This window comes from Equus caballus, chromosome 23 (assembly GCF_041296265.1).
Source record: "Equus caballus isolate H_3958 breed thoroughbred chromosome 23, TB-T2T, whole genome shotgun sequence".
NCBI classification, from domain to species: domain Eukaryota; kingdom Metazoa; phylum Chordata; class Mammalia; order Perissodactyla; family Equidae; genus Equus; species Equus caballus.
In genome coordinates this window covers 11328202-11352796 of record NC_091706.1, presented here as the reverse complement: position 1 = coordinate 11352796, position 24595 = coordinate 11328202, and the positions used below count along the sequence as shown (strand labels likewise).

General features: G+C 37.2%; 1 protein-coding gene and 1 pseudogene across 1 annotated transcript in view; both read right to left on the bottom strand.

Moving 5' to 3' along the window:
* Positions 1-24595, bottom strand: part of LOC102150963 (uncharacterized) — a 229383-nt gene that overhangs the window by 38338 nt on the left and 166450 nt on the right. The window lies entirely within an intron of this gene.
* The window catches only part of LOC138920446 (mitochondrial import inner membrane translocase subunit Tim17-A pseudogene), a 30949-nt pseudogene continuing 7336 nt past the window's right edge, over positions 983-24595 (bottom strand).

Below are 24595 nucleotides of genomic sequence, written 5' to 3'. Positions count from 1 at the left end.
GGACAGGCTAGACAAAGGGATGATTCATGTCCTGGACAGGATGGAGCAGGGTGGTGTGAGATTTTATCACGTTACTCAGAACAGCACACGCTTTAAAACTTATGAATTGTTTCTAGAATTTTCCATTTAACATTTTTGGATCACAGTTGATTGCAGGTAACTGAAACCATTTTGGACCACAGTTGATCACAGGTAACTGAAACCATGGATGAGGGGGGGACTACTGTAATTTCTTAGGGTCATTCAGCTAAGCAGCAACATACTTTCAAAACAAATGATCTCAGAACAGAAGCAAAGAGAAACTTTAACCCTAAAATCGACCCCCATTCTAATAACTTTCCTTTTGTCTCAATGGGCCCATTCAGGTTGGCAGGTATGGGACTCTTGTGTGCTTTGTTCAAGAGGAGGGACTGTGGAGAACCGTAAACACTTTCTGCTCTGAACTTACACCTACTCCCTTGTTCTCTGGTACTGAGAAACTAACCCACTCCCTCTAAATTCCTCCTTCGAGCCAACAACTCCTAGAAAAGGAGGTGATGGCCTGCAACAGCCAAACTGCAAGGGAAAAACTCACTTCTGCAAGATTGCAACACCTGTCTGACCAACACCCACCAACCCTGCAGCTGGCGCTTGGCCACTTTTGTCTCTTTTCCTCTGTAAAATCCTCTCTTCATTTTCAGAGAGAGACTTCCTTTGAGTATGCTCTCTGTTGCAACTACTTGAACAAAGTACCTTTTCTGTTGCATTGTGAGATTCAGAGAACTTTGGAGCAACTGACAGAATTTTACTCTCATTCTTGAAAGATATTTTCACTGGGTATAGAATTATAAATTGATGTGTATTTTCTCTCAGCATATTGAGGATATAATTCAATTCTCTTCTGGATTCTGTTGAGAAATAAGCTGTAGGTCTAATTGCTCTTGCCTTGAAGATGATTTCTTCTTCCACCCTTTTAAACTGCTTCTATGATTTTCTCCCTCTCTTTGTTGTTACACAGTTTCACACCAATGTGTTTAGGGTGGATATCGTCTTACTTATACTGCTTGGGACGCTTAGGGCTTCTTAAAGCTGTGGATTCAAATATTCTAGAATATTTTCAGTTATCAGATCTTCAAATACTGCCTCTTCCCCATTCCCTCTATTTTCTCCTTATAGAGCTCTGATTTGAAGTATATCAAACTTCTTATCCTAACCTCTCTTATATCCTGATCTCTCATATTCTTTGTCTTTGTGTTTCTTTAGACTTTGTTCAGGATAACATGCTCATATCTGTCCTCCAGTACATTAACTGTAAGTCAAATCTGCTGATAAATCTATAGAACCAAATTTTAAACTTAATTTATCATATATTTCTTTTCTAGAATTTGATAATTATTTAAAAAATCTGCTACTCCTTGCTTGCATTTTCAAAATCCTCTTTTATTTTTAAAATATATCAACCACGGTTATTCTATATTTGTCTAACAAACCCCACACCTGAAATCTCTGCAGGGCCATTACTGCTATCTTGTGTTTTATTGACTTGATTTTTGTTCATGGTGCCCTATACCTTTGTATTTTTTGTGATTTGGACTGTGAACTGCTCGTTTTCCTGGAATTTTAGACACCCGGGGGCTGCTGTAGAACTGGAACCACTTTAGAAAAAGTCTTCAGCTGGAGATTTTTACAGACACAGGTGGCATGAATTCAGGCTGAAGCCCATGTAAGGGCTGACTTCTGGTTTTAAATTCCTGGGGTAGGGCATTTCCCCTCTGTCCTTGCAAGGGTTGTGAAAGGAAAGTTTCCTTGTTGTCCTTTTTTGCACTGGAACATTTTTCTCTTTAATAACAGTTTTACTGAAATATAATTCTCATGCCATAAAATTCATCATTTTAAAGTATATAATTCAGTGATTTTTAGTACATTCACAGAGTTGTGCAACCACTACCACTATCTAATTTTAGAACATTTTCATCACTCCAAAAAGAAACTCCATCCCCGTTAGCAGTCACTTCCCAGTCCTTCCTTCCCCTAGCCCCTGACAACCACTAATCCACTTTCTGTGTCTATGGATTTGCTTATTATGGACACTTTATACAAATGGAATCATATTGTATGTGGCCTTTTAAAAGTGGCTTCTTTCACTTAAGATAATATTTAAAGGTTATATATGGCCACTTTCATATTTCATTCACTCTCACAATTCAGGGTATAGCCCTTGACGTCCTAACTTTACCTGAGTGTGACCTTGTGATTAAGTTTTGGCCATTAGAATGTGAGCAGAAGGTATTTCACTTCTAGGTCATTTTCTTAAAGGAAAGCTGCTTGCCTTCTTTTTCCTTTTTCCCCATTTCCATAGTCTGGCACAAGGTCTTGGTGATGGTGAGTTGGCTGAAACTACGTAAAGAGTATAGTCTTCAAATTAACAGAGAAAGAGAGTGGAGACCTAGCTCCCTGATCATCTTCTGGTGCACAGCCACAGGGTTAGTACCTCTGAAATACTGAAATTTATTGAAATAAACTTCTCTGTTGAGGTTGGTCTTTCAGTTATAACAGTTTAGCCTGTGTGCTAACATAATGAGAACACAGTGTCATTTATTTTGTCATTTGCCTACTGATTATTATTCCAATATTTTTAATAATACTATTGCTGCCATGAACATATATATCTTCAACTTCCTCTCCAATTATCTCCTTATAACACAATTCTAGAAGTAGGGTTGCTCGTTACCTATAATGTGTGGACATTATTAAGCCTCTTGACACATGTCTACAAATTTCCATTTAGAAAGATGTCTTGTTTTACTCTCAACATCAGTGCAGAAGAGTGCTTTGTTTGCTCACTTAAAAAAACTTAAAAGATAATAACCTAAAAAGTGCTATTTGGTAACCTGCCTAGGGTAAATAATAGTAAGTAATGAATAGTGAAAACTATTCATTTTATTATTTGTATAAGTTCTGATGCTAACAAAACAACAACACACATCTCTTCTAGTGACTTAAAGTAAGCATCCCTAAGCCTTTCAACTGGGAAACAATGGTAAAAATTGTATTATGTTTGCAATATAATTATCTTTAAATACATTGAAAATGCTAACATTTTCAGCATACGCTGAACTTATTTTGGATTTCTGACTTGCATTTCCTGAGCTATATTTATAATGTTATTTTCCCATTTCAGCTCAATATTTTCTCATTTATATTGTGGTTCTGTAGCAGAAAATGGTTTTCTCTTTTCATAAGCAACAGCAATTGTGAAAAATATTGTAAGTGGTGATTCGACACAAAACGAGGAGCTAATCCAATAACCCATCTCTTCTAAAGTAGCTAAATATTTCAGTGGGTTTCACAAAGATGATGAAGACAACAGCAACCCTAATTTTTGTTGTCTCATGTTGGTAGTTTTTATTCTGTAAGAATGATAAATACCATCAGATAATCTAATCATGGTCCAAGATACAAGTGTGCTTTAAAATAGAAGTTAATAAATACATGTTATAGGCCAGTTACAGTAAACACAGATATACACAAACACTGAAAACCAGTCATGAGTCAACCTACACATCCCATCCATATGAATATAAAAGCTATCGTTTTCATTAAAATCTACCTCAAACATGATTTTTATTCAGAGCTGTGGGAGGCAGCCTGCAGGATGTCCCTCAATGATCCCACCTCATGCTACTCATGCCCTTGTGTAGCTCCCACTGAATAACCTATGTAACTATTATTGTGGAATGATGGAGCATGACTTCTGAAGCTAGTTAATAAAACCTATTATGACTTCTGCCTGCCTCTCCCACATCACTCACTCTGGAAACCAGCTGCCATGTCATGAGGACACTCAAGCAGCTTAATAGGGAGCTCCACAGGAAGAGAAAATACAGCCTGACTGACAACCAGCATTGACTGGCCAGCTGCAGTCAAGCCTTCAAATGACAGCAATCTCTGAGTGACACTGAACCAGAACGTCTCAGCTAAGTTGTTTCTGGATTCCTGATCCATAGAAACTGTATGGCACAATAAGTGTTTATTGTTTGAAGCTGCAAAGGTTTAGGGTTCTTTGTTACATAACCTGAAGAAGAAACTGAAAACAAAAGGTGACACCTTAATAGTAAATTAAAATCTATATTCCCAAGCAACTTTTGATTCATCAAAAATTTATAACATCCCTATCATATATAAGAAGAGTCCTTTAACTTCTAACTGTAAAGCTGGTGCTTCTCTCCTGCGTAGACCCTCCAGCCTTCTGTGTTCAGCCTCCTTGCAAGGCACATACATACACCTCCCAGGACCCCCCACCCCAGGCTAGCGCGAAGGCAGAGGAGAGACTCACGAGATACATCAGCTCCATTCTGGGCTTTCCTGAGCTCTCAGTACATTTCCCATAACACCTCTGTATAACCATAAAAACCTCTCATACTCCTTTAGCACTAAATGAAGCTTAAAATACTTTATAAATGGTCCCCAAAATAAATCAGGGTAATGAAACAAAGGTACTGCCTGTCTTCAAATTATATGCAATCGCAACATCCCTACTCCCCATTCCCACCTCAGGAAAGGCACAACCACCTGGAGAATTGCAATGATGTTTTTAAATTTCAAAATTAACTTTAATTTCAAAATTCAAGAAAATTAATGTTCTTTAATTTTGAACATTAGCACCCCCACGGTACACTTTTATAGGGACTGATCCAGAGTCATCTCTAAAATTACAGTAAAAATAAGCTTCACTTCCACTGCCGCTGGCAGAGTAAACCAAAGAAAGGAAACAAGTATGACAGCTCAAAAAAAATCTGAAGTTTAGCTAGCAGCTGGGTCAAAAAGATTGGAAAAATCAAGGCTACAAATTGGTCTGTACAACTAATAGCAATTCAAAAGGTGGAAAATGCATCTCAGTGAAATGCAGCAACTGAGAGATTTTAAAGTAAGGCCTATTATACAAAAACATGCTCAGAGACCAAGACAGATAATATCTTCACAGCACTCAAGTCTGACAACTGAGGCGGGTTGGTTGAATCATGAGTTCACATGACTCAGAAAGAAACTTGGTAGAACTTTCAGCTCATTGGTCCAGAGAGAATCAAATTTATAACAGCATAATTTGTAAACTGTCAGAATCCTTAGAGTATGAATTTGTTCCCAATCTGCAGTGGAGCAGCTGATACATACAAAATACATAATGAAGATTGATGCCCAGCTTTTTCTGTGGTTCCATGAAAAACAGATCCTTGCTGAGAAAACTTATACACAGTATTTATTGTAATATTTAGTTGGACCTATTCCAATCTTCTTAGGACATGACAAAAATCAGGGCAACTCTAAAACTGCCATTGAGCTTCCCTACCCAGGCATCCATCTTCAAATCCTTGGCATTTTTGCAGAAAGGTAGTTGGTACTGACATGCTTTGAATGAAATTTGTAAACAGAAGAAATATTCGTGGCTAAAATCTCTTCTGGGAATGGTATAAATTGGAATGCAAAGTATGCTGAGTAAGATTTCGCAGGGCTATTTCCAAGGGGGGCAGGCTTGGAAGAAGTGGGGCTGCCGTGGGTAGCAGAGTCAGAAACAAACAGAGAAGCTCCCCCAGAGATGATGACAATCTACTTGAGAGGGCCAACTTTGTGGCCTAGCCTAATTTCCCCTGGCACAAAGATAAGATTCAAAATTGGTAATAGTCCATTTTAAGATTATTTAAAAGGCAGCTGAATAAAAAGATTACTAGAGCAGAAAAATTCACCAAAGTTACCAGAGCTGGGAGCAAGAGGATTTAATTGGGAGTCAGCTGACTTATTTTCTTGTCCCAGCTCAGCCATTAATTAATTGGTCTTGTAAGCTTTAGCAAATCATTTAAAATGTCTGGGATTTGGTTTCCTCATCTGTATAATGAGAGGACAGGACAAGAATCTAGGACTTACTAGTTTGTACAAAATCAATATTGTGTTGAGGAAGATTCTCAGGCTGCTTGGAAACCCATTAGGAAAGGAGACGGTAATCAATTAGTAATGTCTGCCAGGACAAGGTGTGGTGGAAGAATGGCTGGAGAGGTGCACAGCCATTAGACCCAATCATCTTTAAGGGCACTTACAACTAGAACATTCTATCATTTATTCATTGAACACAACTAGCCAGAAGACCCATTGATAGGTTATTCCAACAAAACTACACCTTTAGGAAATATAAAGAGCTGAGTAACAAACAGAAAGAAAATTCTTTATTGTTAAAGCCTGTTAATTCAAAGAGGTAACAATGACTGTATCAAAGCAATGGATGTTCAATTAAAAAAAAATAAACAATTTAAAAAAATGGTAAGTACTAGGTTACACAGATACACAGATAAAACTCCAAGATCATGATCAGAAGATGGCTTTGCATTTCACAGGCCTGAGGCAATATTAACTGTCACAGGTATAAGAGCTGTCATAGGTATAATAGCAAGTACTTCATTAAAGCCCCTATACTTGGCCTGTTACATCATTGTAAAATTCTAAACAGCTAGAGCAGCATTTTAAAACTGATGTAAGCTTTACATCGTAAATTTGAAAAGAAAATGCAATAAGAAATAGAGCGGGCAATGGACTGCCACATTTTTAATCAGTAGCATTGCCGCTGTTATTAATCTATTTCTCAAGTGCTATCAGTTAGCAAAAGCTTAGTTAAAAATTTAGATTAATCAAACAACAAATCAGAAATGATTTAAAGTAATTTTAGGCCAGAGAATTTACACATTCATAAAAAATACTTTAAAGTACTTTTTGATGAAGTTGTAAAAAATAGAAGTATAGGGAAACCACACTGAAATGAATTCAAATGCATTTCTTTATGAGACTTAGCACTAAGTTATCTGACCATAGTGGATGGCCTGTCCTTGGATCAAGGGTATGTGAAACCCAGTGGCAAGAGAATATGTTAATGATAAATATCAATATCACTGACTTTTTCAAGGTAATAAAACCTGCTTAAGTCCATATGATAGTTTGAGCTTTACTTGAACACTGAGAATAAAATAAAATTGGTATTCAAAAAAATAAGCAAAATCTGTCTTCATAAATTCTTGGAAACCTAGATTACGCTAATATATTTTTTCTAATAAACATCACCAAATATCATTTTGTAATAGAATGAACAAAACTATAAACATTTAAGGTCTTTTTTTTCTTTTGGTCCCAGAATCCATCTTTAAGCATCTGAATGGGAAGAATATTTTTCTTACTTCCAAGCTAATCTTTTAAAACTCTGATTTGGGGTTTACTTTTAAATCTATTAAATACATATGTTGTTTGAGATTTTCTGGCTCTAGGGATAGTGTTAAGTTATTCTGACATATCTTTGGCCTTAAAATAGGTTGCTATTTGTAACACTGGAAATAATGGACTAAATTATTTACCCATTGAAACAAAATATTTTTTGAGCCAGGTACCATTCTAGGTGCTAGAGCAGTGAACAATACAGAAGTTTCTGTCTGCAGTTTATATTCTAGCAGTTGAAGATAGCTAGTAAATAAGGAAGCAAATAAATAATTTCAGGTAGTGGTAGTTGACATGAAGAAAAAAATTCCAGAGTGATAAGACAGAGAAAAATTAAGTGGAATCAGGCATTTGACTAGCTAGTCAGGGAAAGGAGAGCCGGCTTCATGAGGATGTGACACGTATGACTGCACAGAACCCCACACTTAGAAGAGCTGACACATGGTTTAATGCTCTGCTGTCACTTCCTGAAACTTTTAATAAGAGGCCTTGCACGTTCCTTTTACACTGAGCCCTATGTAGCCAGGTCTTGCAGAGAAGTACGATTGTGTTTTTTTTTTTAAACATTTTATTCAAGCACCCAGTAAACATCAAACCTCCAGTGCTCCCCCACCCTCTGTGAATTCTTCTCATGTAGACATGGGTCTACCGGAAGGAAGTTGTGTCTGCTGACGGCTCCGATGGTGAAGAACGAAGACACAGTGGCCTCAAAGGTACAGAGAGTCTTGTATCTGACATCCTTAAAACCAAGACACAGGGTATTTTACTTCCAAAGTGAAGAGTGCGTGTTCCGCCCTAGCTGTCAATCCAGAAAGTATGCACTAAGGGAGGATCCATGTGGACTCGGCACAGTTCTTCTCATACACGATCTCCCTTGAGTGAGGGGGGAGTCTAACTACAAAACGTGCCATTTTCAAAGCACTCATTTAAAGCATTATTATTATTATTTCAAAGCATTATTTAAAGTGTGTGAGGATGAAAAGTAGAACTCTGCAACTTATCTTAAAAGAAAGCGCAAGTTCCAGGAGTTTTTGTTGTCTGACTAACAGAACATGCAAATTCAGGCAGTGAGGTCCTCAAGGAATGACATGCATCTTTCCCTGTTGTCTGCCCTGTGGTCCTGTATCTCCTAAGCACTTATTATATTTCCTTTAAAGATATAAGACACTTACTTTGCTTACAAATGCAATCCAAGTGTGAATAAATAAATGTATTATCTCTTAACACCCCCCTTCCATGTTCCTTTAAATAGAAAAATGTGCTAAATGTCCCTTCATATCCTGTTGGGCGACAGCTGTCCCACCTATGGTTTTAAAAACAGACTGTAACTCTATCTTCTGAAATCCTTTCTTGAACTGCAGCTCATTCTGTTGAAGAAGTCCTGGGAAAGAAGTCCTATTGATATTGTTGGTAGTCTCCAAAAGGTGAGGACGGTAATTGGGCTGAAGGCAACTGGGAGGGGTTTTCAGCAAACTGAGGACCACTGGGAAATTGTGCAGAGGCAAATCTTGTCAACAAGATACCAGCTCCTTCAGTTAAAGCTAGGAGAATGCCACCCATCGCGGCTGACCCGACCATGGCCACTGGTCCATTTCTCCTGGCCAGGATGGCTCCTGTTAAGGCACCACTTGTGATGGAGTTCCAGGGGGTCTTCCTTCCCTCTGACCTGAACCATACTGGAGTCAATCATGGAAAGCTCCCCAAACTGCAAAGCTCCCTCCCAGCTGCGGAGCCCTGGTTTTAGCAGCTGTCAAACTCGTGTGCAGTCTGTGGTTTACTCCCACTGGAGAATTGCGAAAGCCTTTGATTGCTTGAAAGATACCACCACCTATAGTACCTATCGTAAAGCGCCCCCCCCCCACAGTCATCCACAATTTGCCAGGGGCATGGCTCCCGTGCATACTCCTCTATCTTGGCTCCGGCAGCCGAGAAGTAAGGTCTGAATGACAAAAAGGGGCTAGATCTATGCGACAACAGTGGAAGGACATTCTTTGAGAGGGAACAGCGATATTCTGTTGCTGCAAAACAGCAGGGTTTCTCAATCTTGACGTATTTGAGAAACAGAAAGAAGACTAAGTCGATTGATGCATGGAAGTAAGAGAAATGCAGTGGTAGCAAATGAGGCCAGAGAAGTACTTAAGGGCCAGTTCATATAGTCTTGTAGGAGACTGGATTTTTATGTACTCACAAGGATAGTGTACCTGACGATAAGGTGTATGAAAAGAAAAATCCACCCACTGGCAGAGAGACATGAGAAAACGTGTCTGTTTTGGTGTAAACTGAGGTTGAAACACTATATGTTATGTGCTTGTGTGTATGTATGTCTTGTGAATATATATACACACATATATATATAACTATATATATTTAACTATCTTGAGCATTTATATCCATAGGCCAAATATCATATCCGATTGAGGTTTCTTAGTGTACGATGAATAATCTAGGAATGTCCAATTAGGGGCGTTAACACAAAAATATGTCCTAGGACAGTTAACCTAGTAGAAGGGCAACTCAACCAGTGTGGAGTTAACCAAGATCATTACATATGAAAAGAGGCCTCACTGTCGTTATCTTCCATGGGCCCCCTGGGATACTAGGAAGACAGAAATTTCTAAATTTATTTGTAATAACGTTTGGAAAAGAGGAGGAATGTACAGCCACCCCACGGACCCCCAACTAAAGTACAGGGCACAGGGCAACCACTCTAGGTGCCCTTTTACGGGACCAGCCTGCAGGCTGGTGACAGTCCTGCAGTATCTAACAGAAGCAAATGCAAAAACATCTCTGGAACGACAAGCTCTTAACTCAGGCTATACAGGGCTGCCACAGATAAAACTGTGCTGAAAATGAACTTACGTTACAATTACACAGAACACATAAGGAAACAGTCTACTGTGATCAATTGCCAGTAGATGATAACAGCAGACAACAACAAATAGAATCAGAGTTGCAAAAACTTTAGACTGTCAAACTATCACCTAGAAGCAAAAAATTAAGCATGATTCAATGATTTAAATGAGATATCTAAAATACGCAAAAATAAAACACTATAAAAATATTCAGATTTGAAAAAGAATCAAATATAACATCAAAAAAATATATATAGTCATAGAAAAAAACCCTTCATAGATGTGCTAATCAGCAGATTAGACCTCGTGAAGAAACTTAGAGAACTGGAGGAAGGATCTGAGAAAATTCCCCAGAACATGACACTAAGAAAGATGACGGAAGAGACAGAGAGGGCAGAGGTCAACAGGCACGTCACTGGAATGCCAGAAAGACAGAAGCCGGAGAGCTTGAGGAGGGACAATATTAGAAGACACAGTGTCTGGGAGTTTTTCATAACTGATGAAAAACAACACTCTCCATATTTAGAAAGAACATTTATTCCTTAGCAGGATAAATAAAATTAAATTTGCATCTAGGGATGTCACTGTGAAACTACAGAATCCTAAAGAAAAGGACCAGAGCTTAAAGCATCCAAAGACGGCAAAGACCACTTCAAAAGGAAAGAACACCCCTGGTGGCAGACCGTTCAGAAGACCCTGGAATAATACTTCGAAAGTACGGGGACAAAAGAAGCGTCAGTCTAGATTTCTCTGTCTAGGTTACCATGATTTAAGAGTGACAGAAAAATAAAGTAAATTTTCAGATAAAGCTTGGGAGACTCTACTACGAATACTCTTGCAGAAAAGCTTCTAAGGATACAGAATATGTATATTTCTTCTTACATATTCGTATATCTATGAACATGAGCTCAGAAAATAGAAAAAGATGAAACAAGAAATTATGAACAAAAAACTAGTGTGAATGTGCATAAATGTAAACAAGCTGTGACTTGAAGAGACAGCTGGTTAGAATGGTGGGAAAAAACACCATATATGCTCTTGAGAAGACACATAAACATATGGATGCAGACAGTTGCAATATTTATGAAGAAAAAAGATATAACAAACAAATATTAACAAAAAGAAAACTGGTGAAACTACACAATAATAGACATAATGGATTTTAAGGCACAGATAGTTATTAAGGATTAAGGGTACTTAATAATAAAGGGTTCATTTCATCACAAAAATATAATAGTTCTAATCTTGTAAATGCCTGATTGAATATACTTCAAGCTATGGAAGGCAACACTGCAGGATGTCAAAGAAAAACTGACAACTTCATAATCATAATGATAGAGTTTAACATTCATTCTCAGAAACTGTTAGATTAATAATAATAATAATCTGTCAAAACCAATTTATTTACCAAACTAATGTAATGCTTATTAAATAGCTTTAGTATTCCCTGATTCCTCTGCTCTTAGCTTATTCTGCCACTTGTGGTAATGCAAGATAAAATAAAGGTGATACAGATTGGGTAATTAACTAATTTACCCAAGAAATATTTACTACAGGACCTCGAGGCTCCAGGCACTGTTCTAGTCTATGGTGTCACAGCACTAACAGAAAAGGTCACTGCTCTCCTGCAGCTTACATTCTAGATGGGCACACAGAAAACTAACAGATAACCATATAAAACGTTAAATGTGTATATTTAGACATTAAATGTCAACATAGTAATATAAATACTAAAAAGAAAATTAAAGCAGAGTGAGTAGTGCAGGAGTTGGGTGCATAGTTTGTTACCTTACAGGGCTCTCAACTAAGCACCCGATGCTCAGGTGATGAGGGAGCAGAGAAGCAAGAGGGTGCTCCCTGCAGGTCTCTGAAGGGACAGCTGTCCAGGCAGGTAGGAAAGCCAAAGAAGGAAGCCGGCTCCGCCTCTGCAAGAACAGCCAGAACTGAGGCTGCAGTGGAGGGAGCGAGGGAGACAGCGTTGGGAGGGCAGCTCAGAGAGGTGTGTGTCAGGGTGCTCAGAGGGTGCAGCACTTTCTAGGGTGCGGTTTTTATTCTCAGTGACGTGGGAAGCCATTGCAGAGTGAATGGAAGAGCAGTGTGGTCTGGCTTCCAGTTGTAAAGGGTCACTGTGGCTGTTCTGTGGAGAACACGGTGGTGGGGAGGGTGCGGGGGCCAGGGCTGAAGCAGGGAGCCGGGCAGGAGGCTTCTGGAGTAATCCAGGGGCAAGACAACAGTGGCCGAGACCAGGGCGCAAGCAGGAGAAGGGACAGGAGGAGAGGGATTCTGGGTCTATCGTGAAGATGGACAAAGGATGAGTCTTTCCAGGCAGCAGCAGCCACCCATGTTATACTCTCTCAGGTTCTTAATGCCTCGGATTTGTTTTTCTTTTCAGCCTCTCCACTCCCATAGGCTATTGGGTCTGAAACAACTGTATTTAAAAACTGATCAACTGCAAGATGCTTTTAAAAAAAAAGCTTTGAAGAAGTTGTAAATACCGCTGAGAGCTCTCTTTGAAAATCCATTCCGCATAAATAACCGGCTCATTAAAAGGCAAAGGGAGTGAAGGGCGTTGGGGGGTGGCACCTCCTCAGTAACTCAGGCACCGAGGAAACTGGATCTGAGTGGGCAAGTCAGAGGCAAGGTCTTAGACAAATGGCAGAGAAAGAGGAGTTTCCTGGCCCTTTCTCCACTGTTTGCTGAACGGAAAAAGGAAAGATAGCTGAATGGTTGTTTTGGAGACACAGGCAGAGAGCAGAAAGCTGTGCACAGAATCTGCCTAGTTCCACAGGTAACTGGACAAACCAGCAAGAGACAATTAAAATCTAGTGTATTCATTAAACACTTGCCTCAGTAATAGCAGCTTTCCTGCAATTTTTACAGCCTTCTTTCTGATGCTGACTGCTGTATGAGAAAGCTTACAGTGACAAAATCTTAGCTACGGCAGAAGAGAGGATTTAAAAATCACAAAACCAATCAGTAGATGAATGTATAATACAGTTTCACAAGGGCTCCTGAGAATGAGATTTCACGAACTAAAAATTAAGAAAAAGACTGCTGACAAATTTACATTTCAGAATTGACTCGTCTGATCTTGCCTGGAACCTCTGAAGCTGAAAAATTAGACCAAAAGCTCTCAGTCTGCTTGCAAAGGGAATGAAGAACCAAACCTTTGCCCAACAAATTGTAAGGCGCTCTTAAGGTGAATATGTAACTGACGGGCGGTGCCCGAGGAATAGCCCTTTTCCACGATAAAATGGTGTTCTGTCCCTTTCTCCTAAATGCTACTGGATGCATTTTCCCCTGGACTCTAATTAGAAGCTACGCAGGATGCTGACTGCATTTATCGTTACCTGCAAACTATAAAATGTCCATCAAAAGTCAGGTTCTCAGTTGTGAGCAAATCTAACCCAAGATAGACCTCGGTGCTACATAAGTGAAACTCCACTGTACTTGAAAAGATAGAACTTCCTCAAGCAAACGTCCTTATGGTTAAACAGACTCAGGAAAAAGATCTGAAAGTACTTCAGACAGTATACAAAGAGGTAATATTGCAAAATTTGAGAATTCTCTAAAGTGCTTAAATTTTGGGGGGAAACATAATTTAGTTGTTAGAAGTTTTGTCATGTAATGATGAAATCAAGCTATTTGAAAATAACTTTCTAGAAGTTAAAACTGCGAACAACCCAGATGGCCTTCAATGGGTGAACAGTTAAACAAACAATGGTATATCCAGTACCACGCAATACTAGTCAGCAGTAAAAAGGAACAAACTATTGTTATGTCACCATGAATCTCCAGGGAATTATGCTGAGAAAAAAGCCAATCCCCAAAGGTTACACACTGTACAATCCATTTATTAAGCATTCTTGAAATGATGAAATTATTGAAATGGAAAAGATATTAGTGGCTGTCAGCGGTTGAGGACGGGGTGGAGAGGTTTGGGGGGAGGGGAGCAGGAGGAAAGTGGGTGTGGTTATAACAGAGCAATATCAGGGATCCTTGTGGTGATGGCATTGTATCTTGACTGTGCTGGTGGATACAAACTACACATGTGACAGCACACACACGTGTGATAGAACACAAACTGGGGAAGTCGCTAAATAAGATCGGTGGACTGCAACAATGTCAGTATCCAAGTTGTGCTACTGTGGTATAGTCACATGCAAGATGTTATCATTGAGGGAAACTGGGCAAAGAGTACATGGGATCTCTTTCTATTATTTCTTAAAACTATATGTAAATCTAGAATTATTTAAAAGTAAAAAGTTTAATTTGAAAAAAGTAAAGAGTGGCTGGAAGACTTGATAAACATATCAGTTTGACTACTGATTCACTGTCAAAGGTAAACTGATAAAGCTTTTCAGAATTTGGCTTTTAATAACAGTATCAGGAGAATCTTGCAGTGGCTAATGGTGTCACCAAATGCTGCTTACTAAATGTAGAATTATTCTGCCCTTTGAAAATAGCTAGAGAAATACAGTTTTGTATGTTAGGGCAACTCTTAGAAGCCAAGTAATCCAGGAATTCAATCGCCTATTGATGTATAACATACATAACATAAACTCATTTTAAGTGTGTAAATCAATGAGTTTTGAGAATGTATAGACCCGTGTAAGCACCATCACCACAAAGCAGATACTGAGCATTTCCATAGCTCCACAAAGTTCCCTCATGTCCAGTCCTAGTGAATAACTTATCTGCCTTTGGTCACTAGAGACTAGTTTTGCTTTTCGAGAATTTCATATAAAGACAACTATATAGTACATATTGTTTTGTGTCTAGATTCTTCTGTCTAGCATAATGTTTTGAAATTCTACCAGGTTACTGGACATAGCAGTCATTCATTTTGATTATATCTGGGTGGTATTTAACTGTACAGATGTATCATAATCTGTTTATCCATTCACTTATTGAAGTAACATTTGGGGTAGTTTTCAGTTTTGTCAATTACAAATAAGGCTGATATGAACAAGAGCATATAAACCTTTGTTGGGCATGTTTTATTTCACTTGAGTGAATATGTAGTAGTTAAATTACTGGATTGCACAGACAATTACGATAAATTTTATAAGAAACTTCCAAAATGATTTCCAAAGTGTTTGTACCAATTTACACTCCCACCAGCAGCATGCTTCACAACCTCACCAACACTTAGTATTGTCCATCTTTTCCTTTTAGCTATTCTGGTGGGTGTGCTGTCTTATCACACTGTTTTAATTTTGATGAACTCCAATATATCATCTTTTTCTTTTCTTTTCTTGTTTGTGCTTTTTGAATCCTATCTAAAAATTATCTGCCTCCTCTGAAGTCACAAAGATTTCCTCCTATGTCTTCTTATACAAGTTTTATGATTTTAGCTTTTAAATTTAGGTCTATGATCCATTTTAAATTATTTTTTGTTTATGGTGTGAGGTAAGGATTGAGGTCCATTTCCCCCTGATACTGACAGACAACTGTTCTAGCACTATTTGTTGAAAAGACTATCCTTTCCTCACTGAATTAACTTTCTATCTTTGTGGAAAATCCATTGGCCATACATGTATGGATCTATTTCTGGACTCTATTCTGTTTCATTCATGTATACATCTGTTCTACCAATTCTATGTTATCTTGATTACTGTAACTCTATAGTAAGTTTTGAAATCATTTAAGCCAAATCCTCTTGTTGTCCTTTTTCAAAAATGCTTTGGCCACTCCAGTTCTTTTGCATCTCCAAATAAATCTTAGAATGAACTTGCCATTTTTTACAGAATAGCCTGTTAGGATTTTAATTGGGATTATTTGAATGTATAAATCAATTTGGAGAAGACTGATATCTCAACAACATTGAGTCTTCTAATTCAAGAGCCTGGTATATTTCTCTAGTTAGTTCTTCTTCAATTTCATTCAGCAATATTTTGTAATGTTCAGTGTAGTGATCTTGATATTTCTTGTTAAATTTATCTTTAAGAATTTATATGTTTTGATGCTAGTATAATTAGCCTTGCTTTAAAACCATTTCATTTGCCAGTTGTTAATAAATAAAATCTATTTTTGTACATTGACATTACTTGATAACTTCACTTATTTGTTCTAGTAGTTTTTTTTTTTTTTTTTTTTGCTGAGGAGGATTCCCCATGAGCTAACATTTGTTGCCAATCTTCCTCTTTTTGCTTGAGGAAGATTTGCCCTGAGCTAACATCCATGCCAATCTTCCTCTATTCTGTGTGTGGGTCACTGCCACAGCATGGCTGCCAACGAGCAGTGTAGGTCTGCACCCAGGAACTGGACCTGGGCCACTGAAGCAGGTTGTGCCAAACTTAACCACCAGGCCCTGGGGCTGGCCCCTGTTCTGGTAGCTTTTATGTAAAAATAACGTCAACTGAAAATAGAGTACATCTTCCTTTCCAACCTGTATGCCTTGTCTCGCCTTATTACACTGGCTAGGACCTCCAGTAAAATGTTGCACAGAAGTGGTAAACTGGACATGTTTACATTGTTACTAATCTTAGAGGGAAATATTCAGTTTTTCACCATTAAGTATGAAGCTGGTAGTAGGTTTTTCACAAATGTCCTTTAAAAGGTTGAGGACATTTCCCTCCAATCCTAGCCTTCTGAGAGTTTTTATCATAAATGGATGTCGAACTTCGTCAAATTCTTTTTTCTGCATTTATTGAGATGGTATCCTTTATTCTTTACATATGATGAATTATATCAATTGGTTTCCAATGTTAAATCACCCTTGCATTCCTTTATATTGCTAGATTCAATTTGAGAATTTCTATGTTTATACATATAAGGAATATTGGGATGTTGGTCTGTAATTTTTCCCTTCTTGTAGTTTTTGTATGGTTTTGGTACCAAGATGATATCAGCCTTATGAGTTGGGAAGTTGTTCCTCCCACCTCCCCCAGCTATTTTCTAAAAGAGTTTATGTAGGATTAGTATTATTTCTTCCTTAAATATCTGTTATTCACCAATAAAGCCATCTGGGTCTGGGGTTCTCTTTTTTGGGGAGGTTATTAATTATAAACTTGATTTTAAAAATAGATATAAGAAGACTTAGGTTTTCTATTTTTTATGCGTCAGTTTTGGAAATTTGTGTCTTCAAAAATTTTGCTGGGGGCTAGCCTGGTGGCGCAGTCATTAGGTTCACACGTCTGCTTCAGTGGCCCAGGGTTCTCTGGTTTGGATCCCAGGTGTGGACCTATACACCGCTTGTCAGGCCATGCTGTGGCAGGCGTCCCCACATATAAAGTAGAGGAAGATGGGCCCGGATGTTAGCTCAGGGTTAGTCTTCCTCAGCAAAAAGAGGATTGGCAGCAGATGTTAGCTCAGGGCTAATCTTCCTCAAAAAAAAATTTTGTTCATTTCATCTAAGTCCTCTCTCTTAATTCTAATAGTGGTGAGTTATGACGTCTTCTGTCTCTTTTTCCCCCCTTGATGAGTCTAGGCATAACTTAGTCAACTTTACTGACCTCTTAAAAAATAGCTTTCGATTTCACTTACTTTATTTACTCAGTTCCCATTTTCTATTTTATTGATTTCTGCTCTGTATTATTTCTTTTCTTCTACTTTGGGTTTTATTAGTTATTCATTTTCTAGCTTCATAATTGGAAGTTTAGATCATTGATGATTTTAGACTTTTATTTTCTAATATAATTATTTTAAACTATGCATTTGTCTTGAGCATTGCTTTATGCTGCAACACAACATTTTTTATATATTTTCACTGGGTTCAAAATATTTCCTAATTTATCTTTTGATTTCTTCTTTATACCATGGATTACTTGTAAGTGTGCTTGTTTAATTTCCAAATATTTGAGAATTTTTGCAAAAGCCTTTTTTTTTTTTTTTTTTTTTTTACTGATTTCTAAGTTAATTTTATTGTGGTCAGAGAATGTACTTTGCATGAATTCAATTACAGGATATTTTTCAGACTTGTCTTATAGCCCAGAATACTGTAGATCTTAGTAATGTTCCATATTCATTTGAAAAAACTGTGGATTCTGCTGTTGTTGGGTGGAATGTCCTGTAAATGTCCAGTTGGTTGACAGTATTGTTCAAGTCTTCTGTGTCTTTACTATTTTTATCTATTTGTTCTATCAATTACTGAGAGAGAGTAGTGAAAAACTCTCCAATTAATTGTGGATTCAGTTTTTGCTTTATGCATTTTTTGAAGCCCTACTATTACAGAAATATACATTTAAGATTCTTATGTCTTCTTGATGAACTGGCCAGTTTGCAGCCTTCTTTGTGTAATATTAACAAAACCACTCCAGTTTTCATATCAGTAGTGTTTGCATGGTATGTCTGTTTCTATCCCTTTACTTCTAACCCATATATGTCTTTATATTTAAATTACTGTCCCCTCCCCCAGACAGCAAATAGTTAAGTCTTGCTTTTTTTAATCCACTTGGGCAATTTCTGCTTTTTATTTGGAGTTTCTAGACCATTTACATTTAACGTAATTTATCAATATAGTTGGTTTAAATCTACTATCTGTTTCTTTTATATTTATCCCATCTGTCCTTTGTTACTCTTTCTCTTCTTTAAGATTTCTGTTGCCTTAATTGCATATATTTTCACAATCCATTTTATGTTATTTCTCCTGTTTGCTTCTTAACTACCATTTTTTGTTTTAATTTTTAGTCATTGATCCAGGCCAGCATTTATTTTGATATAACCTGTTCCTTTATTATACATTCAAATATATTCAAAAGACTACCAGTATAATTCATATACACATTTTATACTGATATATCCATAATGAACTTTCAACAACTATAAATACATTGCCAGTTCTTTTCATCTAAACCCGCACTAACTCTCACCTCTTCTAGATTATTCTGAGGCAAATGACAGATAACATATTATTTCATCTGTAACTATTTCTGTATGTATCTCTGCAAGGACTTTTTAAAAATATGAAAACAATATAATTTTTCCATTGAAAAAATTAACAATAATTTCTTGATAGCATTAAGGAGCCTGTCACTGTTCAGATTTCCCTGATTGTCTTTTTAAAAGATTTTTTTCACAATTTGTTTGAATCAAGATTTAAATAAGGTCATTCCTTGCAAATGTTTTTTTTTAACTGGGGGGGGTGAAAAAGATTCAGTAAGATTTAAAAACACTGCTGCTGCCACTACCATCCCTGAATCCAAGTAGGCCTGCTGTTTGAGTTAAAATTTTAAATAATAATTAAAAAGATTTAATTTGTAATATTAATTAAACAGAGCTCCTATACTACACACATTTTAAATTGGAGTTTCCATTTTACATTGAAGAATATCATTCTTGGGAATTCTCTGAAGCCTACAATGCCACATCTTAGGTAACACTCCATCTTTTGAAAGCTTCAATTTTGGACCATTTCCAATATGAGTGATTTCCTATTACTTCATCAATATTATATTGCCAAATTCTGTAAGGCCATAATAACATCTTCCAAGAGGAGGAAAACTGATCAGGAATATTCTCTTAAATTTTGCCTGCACTGTTTTATTTATGACAATTAAGAGTTAAAGTGACTTAAACATGTGAAGACTAGGGACTTCAAAAAATTAATCAACCATTCTGACGTAGATTCTATTTCTGGAGTTTTAATGGCATTGCTTTACCTCCCAAGGAAATGAGCTAGAGATGTAGAGACAGCAATTGATAGGTTATGAGGACTAAGCTAATCAAAGACATTTAATAAATTATTCATAATTTCCTCATTGGACCTTTTTTTTATTAGCCTAAACTTTTTACAAATCAAAGGTAAATTGAAAAACTCTATTACTTTAGGAAAAACACAAGAGGGCTTGAGAGCTGATTTTATTATGTCAAATAACATACTGACTCTCTAAAGAAATGTAATTAAGATTCTGATAATACTAAGCATTGTCATAATTGTATAAGATTTAATGAAAATGAGTTGATGAACATTTTTACAAACTTAAGAATGAATGCATTTGTACTTAAGTGCATGAGGATTATTAGCTTTGAAAAGTATCTCAGTACATGCTAGCCACAATGAAAGTCACTTCTTACATTTCCAGTCTGGGAAAAATAGTTAACTGTTATTTTAGTTAAATTATATCACGTCCACCATTCTATAAAAGAGAGCCAAATGTCAAATAAATATGGCCAAAAAAGCTGCAGAAGTAGAATAACCTGTTAATGTTCATGTTTCAGAGTCCATTAGTGATATTATGGAGCCATAGATTTCTGAAATACTTTCCCTTCTTTTGTGAGCATTTTTTTAATTCCAGAAATTCAATTAGATATTCAAGTCTTATTTAATTATCTATACTGTAGACTCTACAGTGTTCGAAAAATCCTAACTGTAACATGAGGCCTACAATGCGTCTTAGACTGATACTGAACTGGTGTGAAACAGTTTCACAAGAATTTGCCTAGTTCTTTTTAATTTGTGTGAACTATGGGTTTGTTTCTTGGTTGGGTCCATGCTTTATTGTCATGCTTCTCAAATTACATATGTTCTGATGTGCCACAGGATAAAATAGCACATTTTCTAGGAATAAAAGTTTTCCTTTTCTCACTGAAGAAAAATCGATGGATAAGTAATAAAAATTGTAATCCTAAACTGAATATGGCTATATTTTAGAATATAAAAGAAAATTCATATGCATTAAAAAAATAAAATACTAGATTAAAAGACAAATAAACCTGCCCTTTCATGGGTCTCTTTGGGCTCTGCTGCCAGAATCTCTATCCATTTACCTTTATTTTACTTAGAGAAGTTGGTGAAAAGTAATGCTCTACTGAATTCACAAGAATTCTGAACATTACTATTTTTAAGAGTTTGAAAGAGCTTAATAAAAAATGCTTAGAGGATCAGATGCTTTAAATTTGTTTTATATCTAATACACTAGGCATGCTTGATTGTTTATTTTATCTTGGGCTAGTATATTATTATTCCATTGTGGTTTGGCCCATTTCCAATTTCAGAATGCCTTGAGCCACAAATGTAGGTAGTGAGTGACTTTATCCTTCTCTTCTGAAAACGGCAGCACACACAGAAACATCTCATTCCATCTTTGACCTGGAAGATGAAAGAGGAATGAAGGGTATTGGGAGAACATTAAGTTCTCTGAACATCTCACTAAGGAGTGCTCAGCACAAACTCACAAGGGCTACAAAGTCTCTTTTTAAAGAATCAGACTAAATCACAACCAGATGGTTGTGTGTTGCTCATTTTGGGGGTGGTGTATGTGTGTGCTGGGGTGGGGTGCAGGAGGTCACCAGTCAAAGTTACACTGCTGCTACGAGTCACAGGTAAATCCACAGGATGATCAACTCCACTCCCGTGTCAATTAGGATAGGCTCTGTCAGCTTCTACTTGTGGATGACCTGCCACAGATTTAGGCTTCGGATAATTTATATTCTCTCAGCCACTCACATAATGCAGAAAACAGTGCCTTGTCTGAAACGAAACTGTTGCACTACAGGACATGAAACATTTATAGAAGCCAGTCGAGAAAAGCAACTGATGGCTGCTGAGGGGTTTAATGAAACAAAGATAGAGTGCCCTTCATCTGCATTCATAAAATAGTTATTTGTACACAGTAGATCATAAAATTTAAGGCTACACATACTATTCTGTCCTCATCAATTAATATATTTGAAATACATGTTTTAAAAATATCAAAATCCACTGTATACAGATATTTAAAAATATATCCACTGTATTTCAATACTAAATCTCTAAGAAAAACTCAAAGCAGTGAGTCTTCTCAGCACTCTGTCAATAATATATCTGGGGGAGTTCTGCTTACTTCAAAGGCAGCTCCTTGCCCAGCCAAGAAAGATCTACAAATGAGAAAGCTCCTCCAGACAAGGCTGACTATGTTCTCAGAGTGCTTCCTGAGCCAGCTCCAAGATATACATTCCTTGAACTTGTATAGGCTTGCCTTGCTTTATCTTCATTCTATTTCTCCAGTTTCTTCTCTTCCTTGTCCTTCCAATTTGGATAGCTTTATGATAGCATTTTCCAGCTCTTTGTCCTCTACCCATGCTTCCTAATCTATTTCGTGCATTCCTACGCCGAATTCTTCTTTTGAGCTTCCTTGGGTCACTCCTCTGACCCAAGTGATGTCCCTAGGTGTGTGATCCCCCTTCCTAGTTATGCCAAATGAAGGGAACCAGAAGACGTTATGCCAAAATAAGCCTTTTTGACATTTTGAGCTGAAGGCAATTAAGCAGTAGCAAATGCAGGAAAAGCTCTCTGCCCTCTCCCTATTTGCCTAAAAGCAGGATATAAATTTACAAAGGTGTCCCTTCTTCCCTCTCTAACAGGAAGGACAAAAGTTAATCACAGAGCAACTTTAGACCCTACCAGCCTGTAGATGGCACAGAGGAATCTACATAACGAACTTTACTAACCAGCCTTTATCTCCCACTCCTTTCCCATATATGTGCCTTCCTACAATATGCCACCTCTGGAGACTCAAGGTCCTTTTCCTTTGTCTTGTCATTTCTCTAAAAAGGTATTGTCTTTGTTTAAGATGCTATATAAGCCTGAATTCTAGGCCACCTCTTTGGGTTACTCCTCTCTGAGTTTCTCTCCCGTATATATGAGATATACATGCTAATAAACTTCTGTTTGTTTTTTCTTGTTAATTTTTCTTTTGTTACAGAGCACAGTCCAGAACCTAAGATGGGTAGGGGGAAAATTTCCTCCCCTACACTAACGTGGTTTCCCAGAACTTACCTCCCTCCTGGCTTAGGGCAGACAGAAATAATGCCATAAAAATCCTCAGACTTAACTGGGCAGCAGTACTAAACACGTTTCCTGGTTTAATTGTAAAAGACATGAAATATTTCTGTGTACCTTCTTAATTTCTATTTAAAGGAGCAAAGTTGTTATAATAGATAAAAAATTATTTGCTAAAATGTTCACTGCTCCCAAGACATCAGGTATCTTATGAATCCCTGAAGAACTTACAATGATAGTTCCGTTAACAGGGAAGAGGATGTTCTGGCCAAACATCCTTTGTTTAACTCTGATGTTCCTAAAAGTAGCTTCTGTGACAGCGCCCAGGGCAAGGACATTTCTCCGCTTTATGATACCTTTGAAATTCTTTTTCAAGTGTGTCTCACTGTCCTAGTTGATCTCCTCCAAATTTTTACCAATACCAAGCTCTGCAATTCTATTTTGGGTTATAAGCAAAGTTATTAGTCACAGTTTGTTGAATAATTAAATAGGCATAATAAATGCAGATAAGACGTTTCATACACACTTTCCTCCAGATGAAAACTAGAGTTTGAATGCACAGATGTAGAAAAGTTTCAGACATTACTGAAATAGAAAACGTTGACTCAACACTGCTCTGCCCCTTTCCTTCGTCCCTTGATTCTCCGGAGCAGAATTCTGAATGCCTGTTTCCTAAGCCAAATAATTAAAAAGTAACAATAGGTCTGTACAATCAAGTACTTCCTAAAAGCTCAATGTTAAAACAAATGAGATGATTTCCCATTGTCAATCGGTTTTCAGTCAACTAGCCTGCACTCACAGAAAACAAAACAGTATAGTTCTATGAACAATAGTTTCCCATCCCTGAAGCTTCAGAAGTTTGAGGGCTCGAATGCCTTAATAAACGCGTTTCCACGTATTACACATCAATCTCATTTTTAAGCTTTCAATGAAATTTTCATTAAGAATAAAAAACGTTACTGCAGCATTATTCACAAGAGCCAAGATATGGAAACAACCTGTGCCCATCCACAGACGAATGGATAAAGAAAACGTGGTATACATATGCAATGGAATATTATTCAACCATAAAAAGGAAATCTTCCCATTCGGGAGGACATGGATGAACCAGGAGAGCATAATGCTAAGTGAAATAAGTCAGATGCAGAAACACAAATGCTGTATGATCTCACTTATATGTGGAACCTAAAAAAGGCAAGCTCATAGAATGAGAAAGTGGGACGGCAGTTGCCAGTGGCAATATTGGTCAAAGGGACAGACTTTCACTTAGAAGATGGATAAGATCTAGGGATTTAATGTCCAGCATGGTGAGTATAGTTAATAGGATTGTATTATGTACTTGAAATTTGCCGAGAGTACATCTTAAAAGCTCTCAACACAAACATACACACAAAAGGTAACTGTGTGAGGTGCTGGACGTGTTAACTTGATTGTGGCAAGCATTTCACAATGTATACACAGTGTACTAAATTACCATGTTGTACACCTTCAAAAATCATGTGGTACAACCTAAATATATACAATTTTTGTCAATCATACCTCAATGAAGCTGGAAAAGAGAATAAAGAATAATATACGATATATTTTCATGAACCTTAAAAGCTGAGAAGAAATTAATGATTTATAAATGGTTTTATAGTTTGGAAATTTTTTCCCTCAGTTATGTCATAAGAAGTTCACGTAAGGCATTGTGATGGGAGAATTCCCATTATTTAAAAATATTTTTTAGGGTTGGAACACCCAATTTTGTAAACATTTACACTCCATGTTTTGTATCTGAAATACTCTGTCCCATAGTTTGCCATAAACTTTT